Source organism: Podarcis erhardii, assembly GCF_964252035.2.
Source record: "Podarcis erhardii genome assembly, chromosome: 1".
In the NCBI taxonomy this organism is placed as follows: Eukaryota; Metazoa; Chordata; class Lepidosauria; order Squamata; family Lacertidae; genus Podarcis; species Podarcis erhardii.
The window spans coordinates 99,214,815-99,234,345 of record NC_138497.1 but is presented as its reverse complement, the minus strand read 5'-3'; the positions used below and the strand labels follow the sequence as shown (position 1 = coordinate 99,234,345).

General features: G+C 43.2%; 1 protein-coding gene across 9 annotated transcripts in view; it reads right to left on the bottom strand.

The window, feature by feature from the left end:
• THSD7B (thrombospondin type 1 domain containing 7B) overlaps positions 1–19,531 on the bottom strand; it is a 616,280-nt gene that overhangs the window by 356,573 nt on the left and 240,176 nt on the right. For 5 of the 9 annotated variants that reach the window (XM_081870551.1, XM_081870552.1, XM_081870547.1 and 2 more), the window contains 3 exons: positions 13,482–13,603; positions 12,694–12,858; positions 10,700–10,751 (listed from right to left, as the gene is read on the bottom strand). The gene's annotated coding sequence lies outside the window, so the exon portion shown is untranslated. Of the gene's footprint in view, positions 1–1,877; positions 2,261–2,404; positions 2,425–2,663; positions 2,813–10,699; positions 10,752–12,693; positions 12,859–13,481; positions 13,604–19,531 lie in introns of those variants that run through there. The other 4 variants (XM_081870548.1, XM_081870553.1, XM_081870555.1 and 1 more) reach the window with 4 other exon arrangements.

Here is a 19,531-nt window from a genome sequence, read left to right as displayed (position 1 = left end):
GCACAGCACAGGCTAACTGCATGCTATACTATTAATTACCATGGTACTTCATGAACACTTTGATATTAAAATCTAGAGGAAGACTCATTAAAATCTAGAGGAAGACTCATTTTTGTGCTGGTTTCATCTTTGCAGTGCAATTCTATAGATGTCCACTCAGAAGTAAGCCTCACAGAGTTCAGCTAAGCTTAGTAACTACAAGATGACCGTATTCTTAATTGTGTAAATTGGTTTTATTATTTTTAGGAACATCCAACTTTTTCAAATAGCGTCTACACAATAAGAGAATGATTCTTCAGCAAGGGCAAGATTACTCCTGGAGTTTTGAAGTATAAAGGGGGGAAGGGAGACTTGGAATCAAAAACCTATTGCTGCCAATTGCTCTTTATCAAAGAACAAATTTCTACATGGCTTGACCTTGGTGCATTTATCAGAACACTGGGGGAAGAAACTGAAATGTGAAGATGACCTGATCGACCCCAAGAGTAATGGCTTTTCAATAGCTGACCCAAACCAAAAGGTTATGCAGGTAAGGAGAACAGTGAAATCCATTGACTCAAAGGGTCAATTTCAGTCTTTCAAAGAAAGCAGAAAAGGGTTGTGATGCAGGTTTAATGTGCAGGAAACAACTTCAGGGGTGAGTGTATTTTACTGGGAGAGAGAAGTGTAGCATTACACACATAGTATGAAAAATATTTTTAAAAAATGACAGCTCAATAAGAATAAAGTGATAGCTACTTTTTTAAAAAAGAGAAACCTTCAATTTATGCAGGGGTTTTTTTTCTTCCCAAGACTGTATTTTTTTTGCTACACATGAAAAAATTAATCATATTCACAATGAAGAGCTTGCAGTCTTAATAAAAGGCTTTGCCTTTATTAGAAAGGGGAAAAGTTTCCTACCCCCCCCCCTTCCATGGAACAACCTTAAAGCAGCTATTAGATTCACGTACCAGAAAGCACAAAAGGGATGTCCCTGAAGATTAGCTGCCTTCTAGTTACCCAACAAACCTGTGCTATCCTTGACACTACATCTGAAACATAAATTCATCATCTTGACATTCAGCAACTGCCTGGAAACACACATACACACACCAGGAAACGTTTTACCACACGCATTGTACCAGGCATGGTTAATAAAACACAGTGAAAATATTGAGGCACACTTAAAGGAAGGAGGGAGGGGGAAACTACTTGGATTCCCCTCCCCGAAAATTTTAATCATACACAGTATCAAAAAATATAGCATGCATTCAGAAATGCCATGACAGCATCTATCACTTTCCCAATAAAATACATCTCTCCCCCCCCCCAATGAAATACAACCAAGACACATACTAAAGAACAAACCTGCAAGGCATTTTAACCACGTTGATAAGAGACTATCTGTTCCAAGGAAATGATAAGCAACTGATCCCATTCTTAAGATCTCTAGAAAAGTGTTACAAGGAAAATGAATGTACTTGAAGCGGTAGGAAGATAGTTGATGGGGTGGTGTGTTTTTTAGGCGTGTGTGTTTATAATTCCCAAGATACTGAAACTCCTTTTATACAGCGACATGCTTGAAATAAAGATAGGGAGACAGAATGACTGAACTAAGCAGTTTCACTTTAAAGGCACATTCACACCAAACCTAATCGCGTTACCCAAGAATAAGCCTCACGGAGTTCAGCGATGATTTACTGCCTAGCAAGCGTGTTTGGGATCAAAGCCCTTCAAACACCCTGGCCAAAAGGTGCGCAACCAAATCCTATGTCTGTCTGCTAAGAGTTAAATCCCACTGAATTAAAGGAGGGCTTGGTTTCCAATTAATACCTCGGATTGCTCTGTTGCAATCTTGCGCTGGTTTACTGAGCAGTTTCGTTCTGGCCAAAACATACCTAAGGACCGCGCTGCCAGTTTCTCCTGATGCTACAGCGACTCCTTTGCAACTCCCGTTCGCTGTCGTTTTTTCCTCGCCAAAGTGAAGACTACGGAACAGACTACATGATCTCATGTAGGGATCAGCTGCTATCACGTTCCCTTCCGCAGACGCCCGCAAACTTCTTTCCTGTATTGAGGGCTGCAGATCTAAACAATCGCAATGCAGATTGACGGCCGCCCCCCTCCCCCAAAAAAGAGTCAGAAAGCGAAAATGAACGGTCCTGGGAGCTGGCTGGATCACTCCCGAGAGCGCAGCCCTTTGGATCAATTGTGCACGGACAGTTCACTACAAAGGCAATGCAGATTTTACACCTTCCCTGAATATTCCGAGGACGCGCGCTGAAAACAAAGTAAAAGAAATGAAAGCAATGATATACCACCCCCCCACCCCCACCCCCCAAAAAAGTCAGCAGTACGGGGAGCGCAACCCTCCTCGCAGTTATTAGAATGCAGACGAATAGCGCGATCCTATCTGCCTGCCTACTCCGAAGTAAGTCCTGCCGAGTTCAATGGAGCCTACGCGCAGGTAAGCGGGACCCGGACTGCAGCCTCCGGAGGTCCAAGGGCTTGCCCCGCCCGATCCCTTCGCGATCCTAAAGAAAAGGCGGCCGGGAAACTAACAGGTCGAGAGGGAGAGCCCGCGCCCTCCTGCTCCCAAGTTGGCATCCTGCACGGGCGCAGCGAGAGGAGGCGGCGCCGCCGAAGAGGAGGCTGCTGCGGCTGCCAAGCAGCTCCGCACTTACCGGGCTCGCCTGGGTCTGGCCAAGTGGGCGGCGGCGGCGGCGGCGCACTTCCCCGGGCAGAGGAAGATGGTGGCTCGGCAGCAGCGCACCCATAGCCCGGCGCCCGTGTGCAACAGCCGCCCGGCGCTCGGCCGCTTCGCAGGGGAACCGCGAGGAGCGAAAGGCGCGCCGGCCCAACGCGCCAGCTGCTCCACGGCGCCGCCACCCGATTGGCTGCGCAGAGGCTCCCGCCGGCAACCAGCCAGCCAACCCAGCCCAGCCCAGCCCGTCCACCTGCCTCCGCCAAGGCAGGGCGAGAGGAATCAAGGGCAGGGGGGACGCCCAGCTCAGGAGGAGGGGCGGAGGGAGAGAGGGAGGGAAGGCGGGGGCCCCGCAGACAGGGCGGCGGCTGCCCAAGGGAGCTCTTTGGTTCAGCCCCAGAACACAAGCCAAGGGAAGAAAGGGCAAGTTCTGGAACTTTAAGAAAGACTCTCGGGGAGAGGAGGGCCATTTGCCCCCCCCCCCCGCAGCGTCACCACAATGCTCCTCACCTGGAGCTCCCTGAGGGGGGGAGGGGAGCAAATTAGTGGGCGGAGGTAATAAGTTGGGCCCCCGGCAGTGCAGCCCCCACCGGTGCCACTTGCTCGCCCGCAGCTGCAGAGGCAGCCTTGGGAGCGAGGAGCAACAAGGACCCTTCCTTGAAACCTTAACTTATGTGTTGGTTTATTGAAAAATAAGAGACAAACATTTCCATAGAATCAAAAGCAGCAATAAAAGGAAATGAAACCATGCAATGAAAAGCATTAAAATGTTTAAAGCCATCCTTTTGCCCACTCTGAGGAGTCCAAGGAAGACTGGTCCATGAAGGCAAAGGAGGCACAGCCCTACCAACCCTCAGCCAACCTGGGTTCTGACTTACTTCCAAACCAGAAGGCAGCCCTGGCTGCCAGCTTCCTCCTCAGGATCCATTTTGCCTGGGTGGAACTGTAGCAGGGAACAGGAGGGGCACCAAGCTAGGATGCGCTGACTTGGCCTGTCATTGGCTCTGCAGATTGTTGGCCTCCCTGCCTATGCCCTGCACTACCAGGGTCCGAGGGGGACGAGATATTGTTGCTGGGCACAGCACAGACCAGGTCCCCATCCGCCCAACAAGACTGGCTAGCAGTTACTCCAGGGTGTCGCTTCCTGACGCCTGCCTGCCTGCCTGTATAAAGTCATAATGAGGAGGAAAATAGGGTCTCTGTGCTTGCATATGGTGCACCTGTACTCAGGATGGACCTTACACAACAGGGTAAATGAAGTGGTAGAGCTCTGAGGTATGGATTGTACCACAGCAATACCGTAAGTGAGGGGTACCACTTTTTACTTCCCGTTTTTTGTTGTTGTTTGTTTAAAAAAATCCTGTTGGAATAAAAGCAACAACACAATAGCATACAAGAATGTTGTAACCCAACTCTTTTCCTGCTGTGCTTTTTTCTGTTTGGAAGGAATACAAACTGTATCTGAAACGGTATAGTCCATTGTGCCACCTCGTTTGTTTGAATACTCCCAGCTCTGAATAAACCTAGTACCACTAGTTTTTGTCTGTAGCTAATAGAGGCACTTCTGAATCAGAGAAGTTTTCTGCAATTAAGGGGGGCAATTTTTCAGTCAATTTTTCCGTGTCAAATTTCTTGATACTTATGTGGGTGATGTGTGATGATAGACAGGCAGCTGTTTTTTACTGATATCCACACTTATTATATTTAGGTGGGGGTTTTTTATGTGTAACGCTGGAACTTGCATAACAGACATTGTTTCTTTTGTTGTGACTTAGAGTGAATACAAAAAGAAATTACAGCTGATACTACTGCTTCTAGCTTTTTGCCAAAGCTTGAGTCCAGCAATTAGGTGCCTGCTTTGCTGACCTCCATATCTACTCGTGAAAACCTTTTCTCTGTTAATTTATACAGACTGTGCTACTGTTTAAGACACAGCTACAAATGACAGTTGAAAAATTGGCACCCCAACTATCCACTGCAGTTGCTTGCCAGCGATCAACCCAACCAGTTACACCCACATTGTACAACAAAGAGACAGTAGGAACAGTAGTCAGGCAACATATTTCAGCAGCCCTGAAAAATCTTGGAAAGGGTGTCCAGATACACATCCAAAGCATCACAAATGACCAAACAGCTGCAAGCTTGTTGCCCACATGACTTCTCCAATTTGCCTTCTTACAAATGAAACCTTTCCAATTCAGTCAATAACAGCCCTTCTCTTTCCAAAATTACTGTTAATGGTGGTTAACAACAATGTAAAACATCGTGATGATGAGCTTTGTAAAAACATATGTTTATTAAGATCTTGGAAGGGGAGTAAATGGCCCATGCACAGGTACAGTAATAGCAAGCCACACTGTTTGTAAGCAGGAAATGGTAATCTTTATCCCATTGCTTCTATAGATTTCTGACCTCAGCTGTTGCATGCAGTCTTGGGTTGCATCTTCCCATTGGCCAGAAGTACTAATGGCAGAAGTGTCTTGGAGTGCTCTGAAGGGAAGGGTTGACTGATTGTCTGCCTTAGGAGACATTCTAAAGGAGGGAAGCTGTAGAACACACAGCAAGAGATTCTCACTGTCTTGGCTGTTTGGTTAAGCAAAAAGGAAGACAAATAACCTGCCTTGAGATAAGGAATGCATGAACCTTTGCAAAAGGCCTACCTCTTGTTACTGAGAATTAAGGTCATGTCTTAAGAATAAGAAAAAGCCTTGCTTAAGAGTGCTAAAAACTAAGAAACTATGTGTTCTGACAATACCATGGGTGTACAATCAACTAGATCAGTTGCTTTCCATAGTGATCCTGTTTAAGGGACATCAGGTGATTTATGGATCATATTCAGGAAGATAAAGTAGTTGTGTGAATGATGTCATATCTGAGTGTGTCAACACTACACAGGTTAAAGAGTATTATTACCCACCACCAAGTACGCCTAGCCCTATTCATGCAAAACAAACGCATGAGGGTTACAATCGGGAAAGAGGAGTGGGGGTGCCTCTCCAGCCCAATAAAGGAGGCTTAGAATCATAGAGCTGGAAGGGACCCTGAAGAAGGGACCCTCATTTTAACCCCTGCAATGCAGGAATATGCAGTTGACCCATATGGGGATCAAACCTGCAACCTTGGTGTTATCAGCACCATGCTCTAACCAACTGAGCTATCCCGGCTTATAAGCACATCCAGCATTATTGGAGTCCTGATCACAAGGAGACTTTGTAAGCACATTTGGCTGAAACTCTTTCAAGTCCCTTTTCTGCTCAAACACCCTGTGTGCACAGGAACATTAGGGGCAAGCCAGCTCCCATATACCAATAGATTCTTGCAGAAGACTGTGACCAGATCCATGCATACAGATTTATTGTCCTATATAGCACAGATAAATCATCCAAGAAGATAATGCATCAAAGTTGTGAAACAGGCAACAGTAGCCATTAAAAACAACCCAAAGTACACAAAAGTTTTCAGCTTTTCAATACCTTGCTTTTTATGGCTTTTCCCTTTTTCACAACTTTGATGCATGATTTTCTTGGATGATTTATCCATGTCGTATGTCAATGCATGGATCTGGTCACAGCCTCTCACATGCATGTCACTCACTGAATGGGCACTGGTGTTGTGCATCCCTCCCCCCATTAAATTAAAAACAAAAGCAATAATTAATACAGCGATGGCCACGTGATGACCAGTATCACCAGCTTTACACCTGAAAATGAACTGTGTTGTACTTTTTGTTCCAGCTGTTAAGAGAACACTCAAGTAGATTATTCATGACAGGCACCCTCCCGAAACCAAGCACATACACACACTCACTTGGGTGGCTCCCCCTAAATTTAAGCATGCCTGCCGATTTGCACAGATTATGTTGCTGTTGAAAGACAAGACTGTATTTTTGTTTGTCTGTTTTGGTTTATTCTGAACGGTTGAGAACCCTACTTGAAGAATGTTCAGGTCTTAGGTATTCACTTCTTAAGATAAGTAAGTCACTGATATATCAAGTTGAATAGGGTTTGAATTTTATACATTACTCTCTTCCTTTGAAGAATTCTGTTGGCTTCCCCCCACCCTGCTTTTAAAAAATATTTTCTGCTTTCCCATTGTTTGCCTTGTTTTGTACTTTGATTTTGAAGAAGTCATGTTTTCCCCTCAGGTTCCACTTTGTAGTAATTTATGATTATTGTGTTCCAGATGGAGTCAAAACACTTTTTGTTTTTGAAGTCAATGAAGCAAGCAATTTTTCCTTCTCCACTTTTGAATCTTACAGATTGTTAATTGGTGTCTACAAGGTAAAGAGGTGGTTGTTCTTTTTTCTTTCTTTTTTTCCTAAGAAGGAAACCAATTTATCTTTCATGGATTATGTTGCGGTTTGTTAAATAATGTAGAAAGAGCTTTGTTGATGGTGGCTGTACAGCAGTTTACAGAGGCCTCTGTCACAATTGCCATTAAAGTTACCAGGATGGAAAGGTCAAGGAGGGTAGTTTGGTGATCACTGTCCCTTTCAGTGTGAAGCATCCAAAAGGGACTGCCAGCTTTTGAATTGCCCGTGCAGCTTTAATGGCAGGTTGATGTGCAGACATCAGAAGGTGACAATAGAGTTATGATGAATGCCGCTGTCTATTATCTCTTGTTAAGCAAATTACTAGGATGGCTGTTCATGTTTCCTCTGTGGGAGCAAAGGTTGGAGGACCTTACAGAGATAATTGCTGAAATGTGAAGCCCTTTTAAACATCGGTAGGCAAACTAAGGTCCAGGGCCGGATCCAGCCCAATCGCCTTCTAAATCTGGCCCACGGACATTCTGGGAATCAACATATTTTTACATGAGTAGAATGTGTCCTTTTATTTAAAATGCATCTCTGGGTTATTTGTGGCGCATAGGAATTTGTTCATTTTCCAAAAAAATATATAGTCCGGCCCCCCACAAGGTCTGAGGGACTGTAGATCGGCCCCCTGCTGAAAAAGCTTGCTGACCCCTGCTTTTGAAGAAGATGGACTCATCCTTTCTCACCCATCCTCACCAGCTGCTGTTCTTAGAATTTAATGGTCTATGTGTGGATAAGGGCTGTAGCTAACTAGTAAAGCACCTTCTATGCAAACAAAAGGTCCCTAATTTAATCCCCAGCATCTTGAGGTACGGCTGGGTGAGAACCCACCCAACATCCCATAGAAAACTACTGCCTGTCAGTGTAGACAATATTGAGCTATATGGAACTGACTCGACATAAGGCAGATTTATATGTTCTTAACAAACTGTAGTTTGGAGAAAAGAACAAAGAGGCAAAGAGGTAGCTATAGCTCAAAGCATCTGAGGCAAAGGGGTGGCTTGCTGTGGAGAGCTGCATTATGGGACAGCTTCATAATTGTAACTAACTCAAATATTGAGGGGGGGGGATAATAACGGCTTGATTTTTTTTATTGCAGCTAGTGGTATAAATGTTTTGTTAAATAATATAAAATCATTAAATTAGACCCCAGTGATCTCTTTTATGAACAGAAGACTGGGTAGAGCAGATATTTATGCTTTTAGAAACTTCACCAGCTGCAGATTAAGCTGCTATTAGGAACATCAGAAGCTGCCTTATTCAAGGCCAGTCTGTTTGTTTATCCACACCAGTAGTGACTACATGGACTAGCAGCAGCAGCAGCAGCAGCATTCCAGTATTTCAGGAAGAGGGTTTTCACATTGCCTACTACCTAACTTGGGGTGTGTGTTTTTTTGTAACTAGAGATGCCAGGCAAGATGAAACTAAGCTGCAGTGTGCAACATATTAAAGGAAGGGGTGGTAAGTCAGTGGTAGACCACATGCTTTACATGCAAAAGGTGCAATATTCAATTGTTATCGCCTCTGGGTGGGAGGCTGGGAAAGAGGCCTGGAAAGCTCTTACCACTCTGACAGTCTAGATGGACCAGTTGTCTGACTTGGTTTAAAGGCTTCCTTTATTCCTATGCCTGCCCTACTACAGGCAGTGACAATATCTTTCCTTTGAAAAGCCACTTCAAATTTACACCCTTTTGATATGCAAGTTTATACACAAGTGAAATCCAGTCACTATTTATTTCCAAGTAAGTGTGGCTAAGGGTGCACCTAAATGAAGCTATTCCATGTAAATTGTGGGCACCATAGGAGTGGGCTTGGATTGATTAGGGTGATCGCTTTGCAATGTGTTTTGGTGTTCAGCTTCTTTATCTGTATTTGGGGTAGCAGAGATTGACTTGGGGCAATGAATCAACACATCCGCTGAGCACCAGGAACAGTTGGACTGCAGCATCTCCCACTCCCAATCTGCCTTTAGATTAACATTTCTTAGCACTGCAGAAGGACCTGTTTGTAAAGCTCTTCGGGGTTTTTTGTTATTGCTGCTTTGCTTTTCCCTTCTCTCTAATGGGATCACCACAAAGGAGGGTAGGGTGGAACAAGACTCTTAAGAGATCTTTTAAAGTCTACTACTATTGGAAGATATTGACCTAGGAAATTATTTATTTCTCTTAATACTGACTCCCAAAATAATTTTAAAACTTGGGCATTCCAAAATTATATAATAAATGTTTGTGTTTGGACTTTCCTGAATCTTGGGCATTGATTATTTATTGTTGGATATATTTTAGTCAGTCTAGCTGGAGTCAGATACCAACAAGTCATGATTTTACAGAAATTTTATTTTAAGATCCTACAAAGTTTGAAAAAAAAATTTCCCAGATCTATGTCCATATTTCACTAAGATATGTTGCTAGACATATCTGCATCCCATTTTGATCAACAGATTTGTTGTGATGATTCCAGTTCTGTAATTATTTTATAGATTTCTCCCAAATTTACCTTGGATCTGTCACTTTTTGAAATTAATACTTCAGATCTTATGCTGTTTCTGAGGGAATACACTCCTATGTACAAGAAGCTGGCATAATAATAATAATAATAATAATAATAATAATAATAATAATTTATACCCCGCCCATCTGGCTGGGCTTCCCCAGTCACTCTGGGCGGCTTCCAAAAAATATTAAAATACTGTGATACAACAAATGCCATTCAGCAGCAGCAGCAGCCCACCAAACCCAAAGCCCAGCAAAAAAAAGAAAGCATTTAAAACAGTGTTGTACGCTTGGTTGCCAGGTCATGTGACTGAGCTGAACAGGATTAAATTCTAGCCCAAGTCCTGCCTCTCTTGTTCCCTGCCACATCACACTTCCAGTATACCCTGGTTGGGGGACATACACTGCTTGAGCTCTCGCTAAACTGGGATGAGCAAGTGACATTGGTGTCTCTTGGGAGATCTGCTGCATCTTAAGCTGCTCATCCTGGCAGACTGTACCATTGGATTGCTTTCTTAGTACAGCAAATAATCTTAATAAATCTGTTATGATGTGCTATATTTGCAATTACTAGTTGATGGGTGCCTGCTCCAGTGGCAAAGCTGCATGCTCCGCTACTGGGGGCAGTGAGCAGGCGGGGGGGCGGCTGGCACCCCCCGGGGGGGCATGGCGTGTGCCCTGGGGGTGTGGCGTACATCCTAGGGGTGTGGTACGCCGCCCGCGAGGGCATGGCATGGTGCGCCGCCCGCAGTCCGGGGGGGGGGCCGCTGCGATGGCACCCTACTGGAATAGGGTGCCAGGGGCGGACCGCTCCCTCTGCAGTCCCGTTCCTCTGCCAGTGGCCGGCTCCTGCCCCATTTCCTACATTACTGTCTTCAAAGACAGCAGTGAATTCAGAAGTTAGCAGCCAGGCCACCTCTGTCCTGAAGAAGTCACAGCTGGTGCACCAGTCTAAGCTGATGAGAGGCACACCTTATGAAGCAGGCCTGCTAAACCACAAGTGACAAAGCTGGAGCTAGGATTTTGGGAGTGGGGCAACCCCAGATAGAGCAGGACAACCATCATTTTATAAACAAAGCTTTCTTGATCATGATATGCCCTCTTTTGGAAACCATCTGTTTACCCAGGAAGAGGAAAAGGGACCTACTTTCATTCACATTCTGAAGTGGCAGCAATACCTCTGAAGAATGACTCTTTCTTTGAGCTTACCAGCTAGAAGTGACATTAAACCCCGATGAGCTATTTCTTTCAGAAGAAGAATCTACAAACAAAAAGACAAAAGATTATTCTCTAGCTTTCCTTCTGTGGGCCATCATTTTTCCTTGCTTATTTTTCAGTGGAAAAGCAGCCGAGAGAGGAAGCACTAATTCCCCTAGAAAGCAGTGCTTAACACCTATGTGGTAGGTGATAAATGCTGCAGTCCTGAAGGGATTAGCACACAAGCTCTTGTAAAACTGTAGCAACACAGAAATCTCCAAGGCTGTCACTTCTTTAAAGCCAAATCTAGGCTAATAGGTGTTCCCCTCCTGCTTCTAGCCCACTGTAGACTTCAAACTACATTGCACTTTCAGATTCTCCAAGTAGAGTGAATGACCTGAGTGTCAACTATGCACAAAAAAACGAGGCAAGAACAAAGCGAAAAGGTCTAAAAATGTGAACAGCTGCAGCCCCTAGGAGCCACAATTGAACCCAAAAAGTGCCTTGGCTGGGATTCAGAGGATACCTTTCATGAATGGAAGAGCTCCTTCCATTTGCCAAAAGCCTCGTAATCACACAGAGACTGTTACTGGCAGAGAGAGGAAAGGACATTTTTACCAATGACTGCTTTCCACTGCAGATTCCCATACCATTTCTCCATAAGTCCTCTATCTCTCAGCAAATTCTGAGTGGCAACATGCTGATGACTTCCTCCCCTCTCCTTTCAAGGCTAGGAGTTTCCATGAGCACAACTTCACTCACAAGATTCCTGGATTCAACCCAGGTAGTGTGCTATCCTAAAGCATGCCTGCTTGAGATTTCATTCCTTTAAACTGAACTAACAGGTTTAGGGATCAGACTGCAAACAGGTAAAGTTACCACATGTTACTGGAATAACTTCTGGCAAGAATTTGCCAGACCAAAGTTTGTGACTTCTTGCCAACCAAAGCTTATCTGATGAAGCTTATCAGTTCTATTTTGCTGATTGCAGCCTTTGGGAGCTTGTGACCAGACTTGTAAACAGGAGCCTTTGTGACGGCATTTTGAAGGGGAGGCCAAGAGTGCTGTCTCACAGCGTACATAGAACCAAGAAACATGGATGGCAAGTGACCTGCAGCACTTGTGCCACGTTTGCCTTCCTGTCTGAGAATGTGCAAAACTACACCTGCAGCAAGTAGAAGAGAAGGTACAGTAACTTGAGGCCCACCTGTACACACTTTGAGTTACTGGGCAAGAGAAGGAAGTTCTAAATACAGCAGAATGGACTGCCCTGGAACAACAACACAGGTGGGGTGCCCCTAAGGAGAAGGGAAATTGCCCACTGCAGAAGATGAACCCCTGGAGGAACATGACACTCAGAAGCAGGACTGTCAGAAGTAATGTTGTGTCACTGGAGCTGCAAAATCGATTCCATGCCCTCACCTCAGACACCGATTCTGGGCCAGAAGAGCAAGAACAGCAGTTGCAGATCTCAGAATACATTGAGGTGGATGTGGAAGGAACATTGTATAGAACTATCTATTCCTGCCACTGCCCAGAGGAGAAAGACACATGTGGTGGTGGTGGTAGGTGACTCCCTACACAAAACGTCCACCATGTTTACCTAAACTGAGCAATCTGAATAGGTAGACAAGTTTAACAAATTTCCATTTTTTGTACACAATGCCTATGCAACATAAAAACCTGTTGTGTGCATCAGGAAAACCCAGCAAAGTCTTTCCCCCAGGAAAAGAGTTAATATGGAATGGTGGTTGTGCAGATTGGATGCCACAAGATGGCAGTGAGAATCTGTATGGATTTGGGGGACGGGGAGGAGCTTGATGGACCACATACTGTTATTGCATCTTCCTGTTCTATACTATATCATCTACTGATCTACTGTATTTTAAAGATATACTCCTTGAGTAAATTTTTAAGATGTGCATTCCTTCCAAAGTTTATCAAAGGCATTTGGGGGATTAGAATTGCAAAGCAGAGTATCAGTGAAAGAAAAAGGAATGTCTAACCTGGTGCAAGCAGCGAGAAGCAGGAGTTTGAACCCACAGGATTCCTCCAGCTGTCCTCCTGCCTCATCTAGCATTCAGATGCTTCTTCTTTTCATCGCTGTCCCTGTTGCTTAAATGGATCTTGCAAGTCCTCCAATGTGATGCTCAGGTAAAGGAGGATGGCACCTGGAAGTGAGAATGGAAATGCTAAGAGACGATTCCCTTTCATGGATGAGTAGTGCAAACCTGTATGGGAATAACAAAGCAACGTGAATGACAGCTTGGATCAAATTCATAATGACCTGGTTTGTATAGGCCAGGTGTTATGTAGATTGGAGCTTGTTATTGTGCATCATTTTGGCAACCCTGCTGCTCAACTGATAGTTCCAAGAAAGCTGGGCACAAAGCCATTTGCTCAAGCAAGTCCTATACTAAACCAGGCAGAGAAGGGGTGCTCCCTTTTTTTTGCTTGTGTCCCATGGGCATAGGAAGCCTGCTGCTGTATCTTCGGTTCTTTTGAAGAGCTTCTAGAAGAGCACGCAAGCTGAATCTCAAAAGGCGAAGGAAGTCTGAATTTAGCACCATGTATTTAACAAATGTATCACTGTGATGGTTCTTCTCACAAAACCCCCTTGGATTATAACAAGCAATATGGAAAGTTCCCATTTTATAACTAATACATAGGGTCACTGTCTTCTTCCTTTTCCTGTCTTAGAAGCAGTCAGCCTGACTCATTACAAATACCAGCTCATTTTGAAAGAAATACTCCTGGTTCATTTCTGGATGGAAATAATTATTTGCTGACATACCTGGAAAAGTTTGAACAAGCACCTCTTGAGCATGCGGCTGGTTCCTGAAATATTTGCTTTAATTATTTCCTGCTGCATGTTTATTTTGTGGAGTTCATCACCCTAGGCGTACAGAATGGTTTCTGGAGGAGGTGCAATAAATAATAACACATAAACATAGCATTACTGGGATAAGTCTACAATCAAATTTAAAATTAAATCTTTTCCATAAAATTTTAGTACTTGTCTATAGTCTCTTAGGTGGTGATGGGGCGATAACTCTAGAAATGAACAGAAGCTGGTGACACAAAATCACTCCCCCCAAAAAAATTGTTGAAGGAAGGATCCTTGTCTGCAGTGTATGTTCACTTCATGATTGCCTCTGTTTACAGACTTTGCAGACATTTTGACTACCAGAAAATCCCGCAAAAACATATGGTCAGATACAAGAGTGAGCAAAATAAATATTTGCATATTCCAGAGGGAACACGTCACCTTTATGCCATTTCAATTTGCTCCAGAACTGTTGGGTGTGATCCAGTAAACATTATGGACTTTAAAGCCTCATTGATTTCAATACAAGTGGTTTGCTTAATTTTCCCACTGCAATCCATTGGACTTCAAGGTGATTAACTTGATCTGTAAATGCTGCTTGTTGTTCTCTGGCTTTAGACAATTGCAAAACACTTGGGACTGTGTTTTATGGCAAGAAGACAGGAAGGAACACAACTGACTTTCCTATCTGAAACACATCTAATTAGAAGCAAAATCTTGTTATTCCCATCAGACCTCTGTCTGGATAGGAATGGATAGGTTAGGTTAAGACGATCCTTGAGCCTAAGAGAACACACACCATTATTTATACTGGCATATCTCAACCACAGAAACTCTGTACTCTTTTATCACCTAATTTCTCTTGTGATAACTATTCCAGTAGTGGAAGCAAACAGCCAAGCAGATAATAGGTCTAAAATCCCAAAGGACTATGCAATACAATGGCCCAGATGGTGGTGCATGCTACAGAGGGGTCAGCAAGAATGGAGAGGTATCAGCTGGGGGCATGAAACTACTCAAGGAGAGCTGTTGTGCTGGGCATGAAACTACCTACAGAAAGGCCTTGTTTTAAAAGTATTGTTGTGTCAACCAGCTGTTTTCTTAGTTATCATAGATATATTTTTAGATCGGAGCTCCTGTGCTAGTTTAGGAGGCCTAGAAAAGGAAAGGAATAAAGAACTCCCCATCTCATCCCTAGGGATGGTTGCTCAGCAGCATCAATGCTAATGAACAGAGAGTAGCAAGGGGAAGCTGGTGTCTCCTCTGCTCTGTCAGTGCCAGAGATTCACAGGGGCCCCTTTGAGTGTTGTCATGTGCAATTAGAAGAGCAGAGGAGATAGGCAGGAAGTCATTCATCCATGGTTTACACAGGGTATTATCTCCTTGCCTGGCAGCTTGAGCACAGATTGATTAACAAAACATTCCATTTAATAATATTCCTGTGTAGTGGGGGAGGAGGAGAGACGCAGAGAGAAACCCCAGCAAAAACAGAATGAAATAATGAAGAAGCAAGAAAGAAAAGAAAGCACCTCATTTTGTGGCAACAACAACTTTTCAAGATAGGATAGGTCAGCAGATCCCCAGAGAATATGAAAAAATGCAGATAGACAGAATATTTAGCTAGACTATTACTAGTGGTGGTGGATCAGATAATGACTGAATGCGGATGCTATGGAGATGTTTCCCAGTCCAGTCAGGCTCCTCATTATCTGCAGGTACCACACTGGTTACCAAATAGGTTCTATCGCACCCAAAATATCAGGCAAAGCAAGATTAGGGCATAAAGCTGCTGCTTTTTTCCACTTCTGTGCAAGTAAACAGAACATTTATTTCACAAGCCAATCGCAGCTACTTTATTTGGGGATGGAAAGACAGAGATACTGAGAGGCAAGTGGTTGTGGAGGTGAATCCCAATGCTATTTCTATTAGGAAGTTTGTTAGAAAACTGCAGCCCAAACTTCTGCAAGTGTTATATTACTATACTTCACCGCATATTTGTGTAGGGAGAGAAAATACATTATTTCATAATGATTTCTCTGGCTTAGGAGGATAAAGGCCTCCCCTCCACACACACACACTTTTACATGCACTTGGATGAAAACCTAGCTACAGTGCACACAAAGGAACTTCTAAGTAATCTTCCACTATGCCGGTGCTTTGAATACTACCTTGCTCCTCCTATAGCTGATGTAGTAGCTGACTTGCAAAGAATAATGTTAGACGTGGTTGGAAGCAAAGTTGGCCCAAGACTTTTGGTGCCTGAGGCAGCATGGCATCCTTCCCAACTCCATTCCACGAAGAGAAGCTGACTGGACTGGCAGTTAAATCTTAGTTCAGCACTGATGATGGGACAGTGTCCTCCACTTGGCACACGTTGCTCCAACACCTTGCCACCACTCACTGCATCTGTCACTCAAGGGGGTATCTTTACTCTGCTTCATGTCCTTACATGAAGCCAGTCCTCATAGAAAGCTAAGTATATATGTTTTCTTGGCTATATATTTAAAGCACAGAAGCATTCTGCCGACTAAACATTATTTACCCATGATATCACACTGGCTTGTCCTTCTACCAGTGGAGGTTGATCCAAATCAGACACAGCCCCACCAGCCTCAGCCAGCTGCCTGCCTGCCTTCCTATCTATGTCCATTCCAAAAGGATGGCATTGTCAGCTTGCTTCTCCTTGGTCTCAGTGTTGCCCTTGCAGAATTCACCAAGGAGGATGACAAGAGCAAAGCTGGATTTAATTGGCTCTGCCTCTCATTGTCTCTGGCTCTGTCTACCATCGACTCTGGCTCCACCTGTTGTTGGCCTTCCACCCTACCATACTACACCTTTACTGGTAGGTGATTTGCCAGTAAAGAGTGTTGACGTAACAAAAAGGTTGTATTACAAGGTTATGAGTCAAAACTTGAGTGACAAGAGAAAAGAGATAAATATTTGGGAAGCCTATTGCTATGAGTTTGTTTGTTTTTAATATATAGCAAGTATTACAACACTTGAAAAGGACAATTAGAAAGTACAGTGGTCAACACTGCCTCCCTGATGGGCTATGTATCAAAGATGCTGGGGAATGGAGGAAATGAAATTTTAGTAAAGTGCAGCCTAAAGCAATGTATTTCCCCTCCCCAATTATTCAACCATTTTAGGAGGGCAGGAATTTTACCTGCCATGCAAAACAAGAAAAGCCTGGCAAAGAAATTCACAAGCTATTAACCTTTCCTGATTGGAGTCTTGAACATACAGCTAGAGAGGGTGGCTGCATGGTACCTGTTGTCAAGCTCAGATTTGCTTCTCAAGTATATTCTTCCTCTGATTTATTACTGTTCTGATAAGATGGAATAATATTGCATCATATAAGCTGCTCCAGGACATTGGTATCCATTGTCAGAAGGGCCAACCACATTCCTGGCCTCTCTCGCCAAAGCAATCATTGCTACAGCTTCTTCTGGCTTTTGCAGTTCCACTTCCTCTACTCATGCTTTCTTATCAATATTGTGCATAAACATGGATGCCTGCAAGTACCACCAGATTTATTTACATCCAGTGATTCATAGTTCATACCATATTTAAGGATGCATGAAGAAGCATTATAAAGTTTGACCACAGTGGTGCTGGCGGTAGGCAATTGAAGGAAGAGCAATTGGAAGAAAAATTGGAAGTTCCCCAGAGAAGTTCCCTGGAGAAGTTGAACCAGCTTCACCTGACCCACAGCTCACCTATTTCAAAGCAGAGCTCCATTATGAATGGAGACAAAATTAAAAATCATTATCAACCTCAGAAACTAGTTTTTGAACCTGACATTGTGCATGGTGCATGATGGAACATTAATGATGTAACTGAAAATCTCTGGAAACTGCTTTATTTTCACCTGCTCTGCATCCACTTTTAGTAGCATCATGCATGGTGGTTTGCTGTTTGGAAAGTCAACTCTGACCCCATAAAAATGTTCCCAGGAATGAAAGAGTTTATTGATTTAACCAAATATAGAGTTGCCATATTTCAAAAAGTGGATATCTGGTTGTTGAGCTTTTTTTAGTTTTGCTTCAGGTTTTCCATCCAGACACTGCTTTCAACTATGTCCTAGAAATTCTGGATGTATGGCAGCCCAAATAGTCAGGATACTCACCCAACAAAAAGCTGCTTATCTGAGTGATCCTGACATGTATTCACAGCAATTACTGAAAGCTTACTGAAGGCTTAATTGAGAATAAGTGGTTAACATTAAAGAGTATCACCACTCTAATTTTCTTGGTTTAAATGCACATAATCTGTTTTAATATCAGAGAAGATGTGTCTGGGAACATAATAGCTGAGCGTTACGAGCCAAATAAATTAAATTATACATACCAAGCTAATTATGGGTACTGGCAACACCACTAGGGAAAATGAGTTTTGCCATTTGCCAATTCACTGGGAAACTTTGTGGTATAAAATTCAGAATGAGGGGTGCCTGTGATGTTTTGAATCTATGCTCCCAGCCCAGAGAACTTTTTCCAAAGTTTTTAAAAAGATGTTTAAGAGGGTTTGTTTTAAAATAACTTTCATTTGCATAAACATACAAGTGGTGCTTTTAATCAAAAATAAAAAGCAGGAAACCTCCTTCCTCACAAGCATGGTGGAGTGGCACAACTGAGGATTAGATCAACATTTCAATCAGTGGCAACAAAGTCTGTTGATTGCAGTGCAAAGACAAAAAGGGAAATGAGGTGAACCCTTCTTCAAACTGAAAGGGAAAAGGACAGGTGTTTTACAGCCACTCCCTGTGCTGTAAGGAAATCATTGGGATTCCCTGTCTCATCCTTGATGCCTTATGCCTGTTCTGACAAGACTGTCCCTGAAAAGCAAGTTATGGTTCAGGGGAATTTTTTTTTTTTTTTTTTACTGCTAAGACATTAGGCAGACTTTAAAACCTTCTCCATAAACCAGAAGGTCTAGAAACTTGTTTACTCAGCCCTTGATGATTCAACTGGTGTGTCTGAATTAACTAAACAGAAAAAGTGGGATTGTCATGATGTGAGCTTATATTGAAAATACTGTAGAGCTTAATCTGATAGCTCATCCACACATGCCAATCATGTGTATGTGTGAACCAACCCTAAAATTCTAATATAATTCTTCCAAAGAGTTTTCTGCATAGCATTTCATGACCCTGATTATGCAGACTTCTTGACAGCAGTGCAATTTAATCTTTTCTAGTTTTGAAGGCCTTTTGGAGTCTAATACTGAAATTGCCAGCAATTGTATAATTGTAAACCAGGCTCCCTACATGTGCCTTTGTGTGACAATTTTAGATAGAGCAGTCAGAATAACCTTGCATTGAAAACTCAAATCTGTTATGGAAAGAGGGAATGGCTGATATAAGAGGGTAGGCACAGCTGACTTTGGAATTATATGGATCATATAAGAAAATTGTATTTAAAATATTTACATCAGACCTGCACAGTCTGAAACCCACGAAGTCAAACACAGCACACCAGCCATGCATGACAGCTTCATAAACACCATGTTTCTCCTGCTAGTCTGGGCAGTTCTACTGCTGTTGAACTATATTTATTTGACTTGATGTCTTGCAGATTGGGCAGGCTTGCCTTTGCATGAATATCTGAGCACTAATACAATAATTTAATAAATAGGGATGCCCAATGCTTCAAAAAGGTTGTTTTTATATATTATTTTAAAAAAAAACATTTAAACTAGTATTTCTTAAAAATAGAATCATACACCCATAGAATCATAGAATTTTAGGGGGGGATCCTGAGGGTCATCTACTCCAGCCACTTGCAATACGGGAATCTCACCACTAATTTAATAACATGTAGAATAAAGCTTTTAGGTTGGGATTCAAAGATCGCCTCCTAAATACATGGATTAAGAGAAAGAACACAGAACGTGTGTTTGGGAGCTGTCCATGGTACTGTGAAGACAAGCATTAATTGTTAGGAAGTCAGGATGATCTTTATGAGGGAAATATGCAGGAGTGGAATTCAAGCATCTTTGGATCATTACAGCCAGTG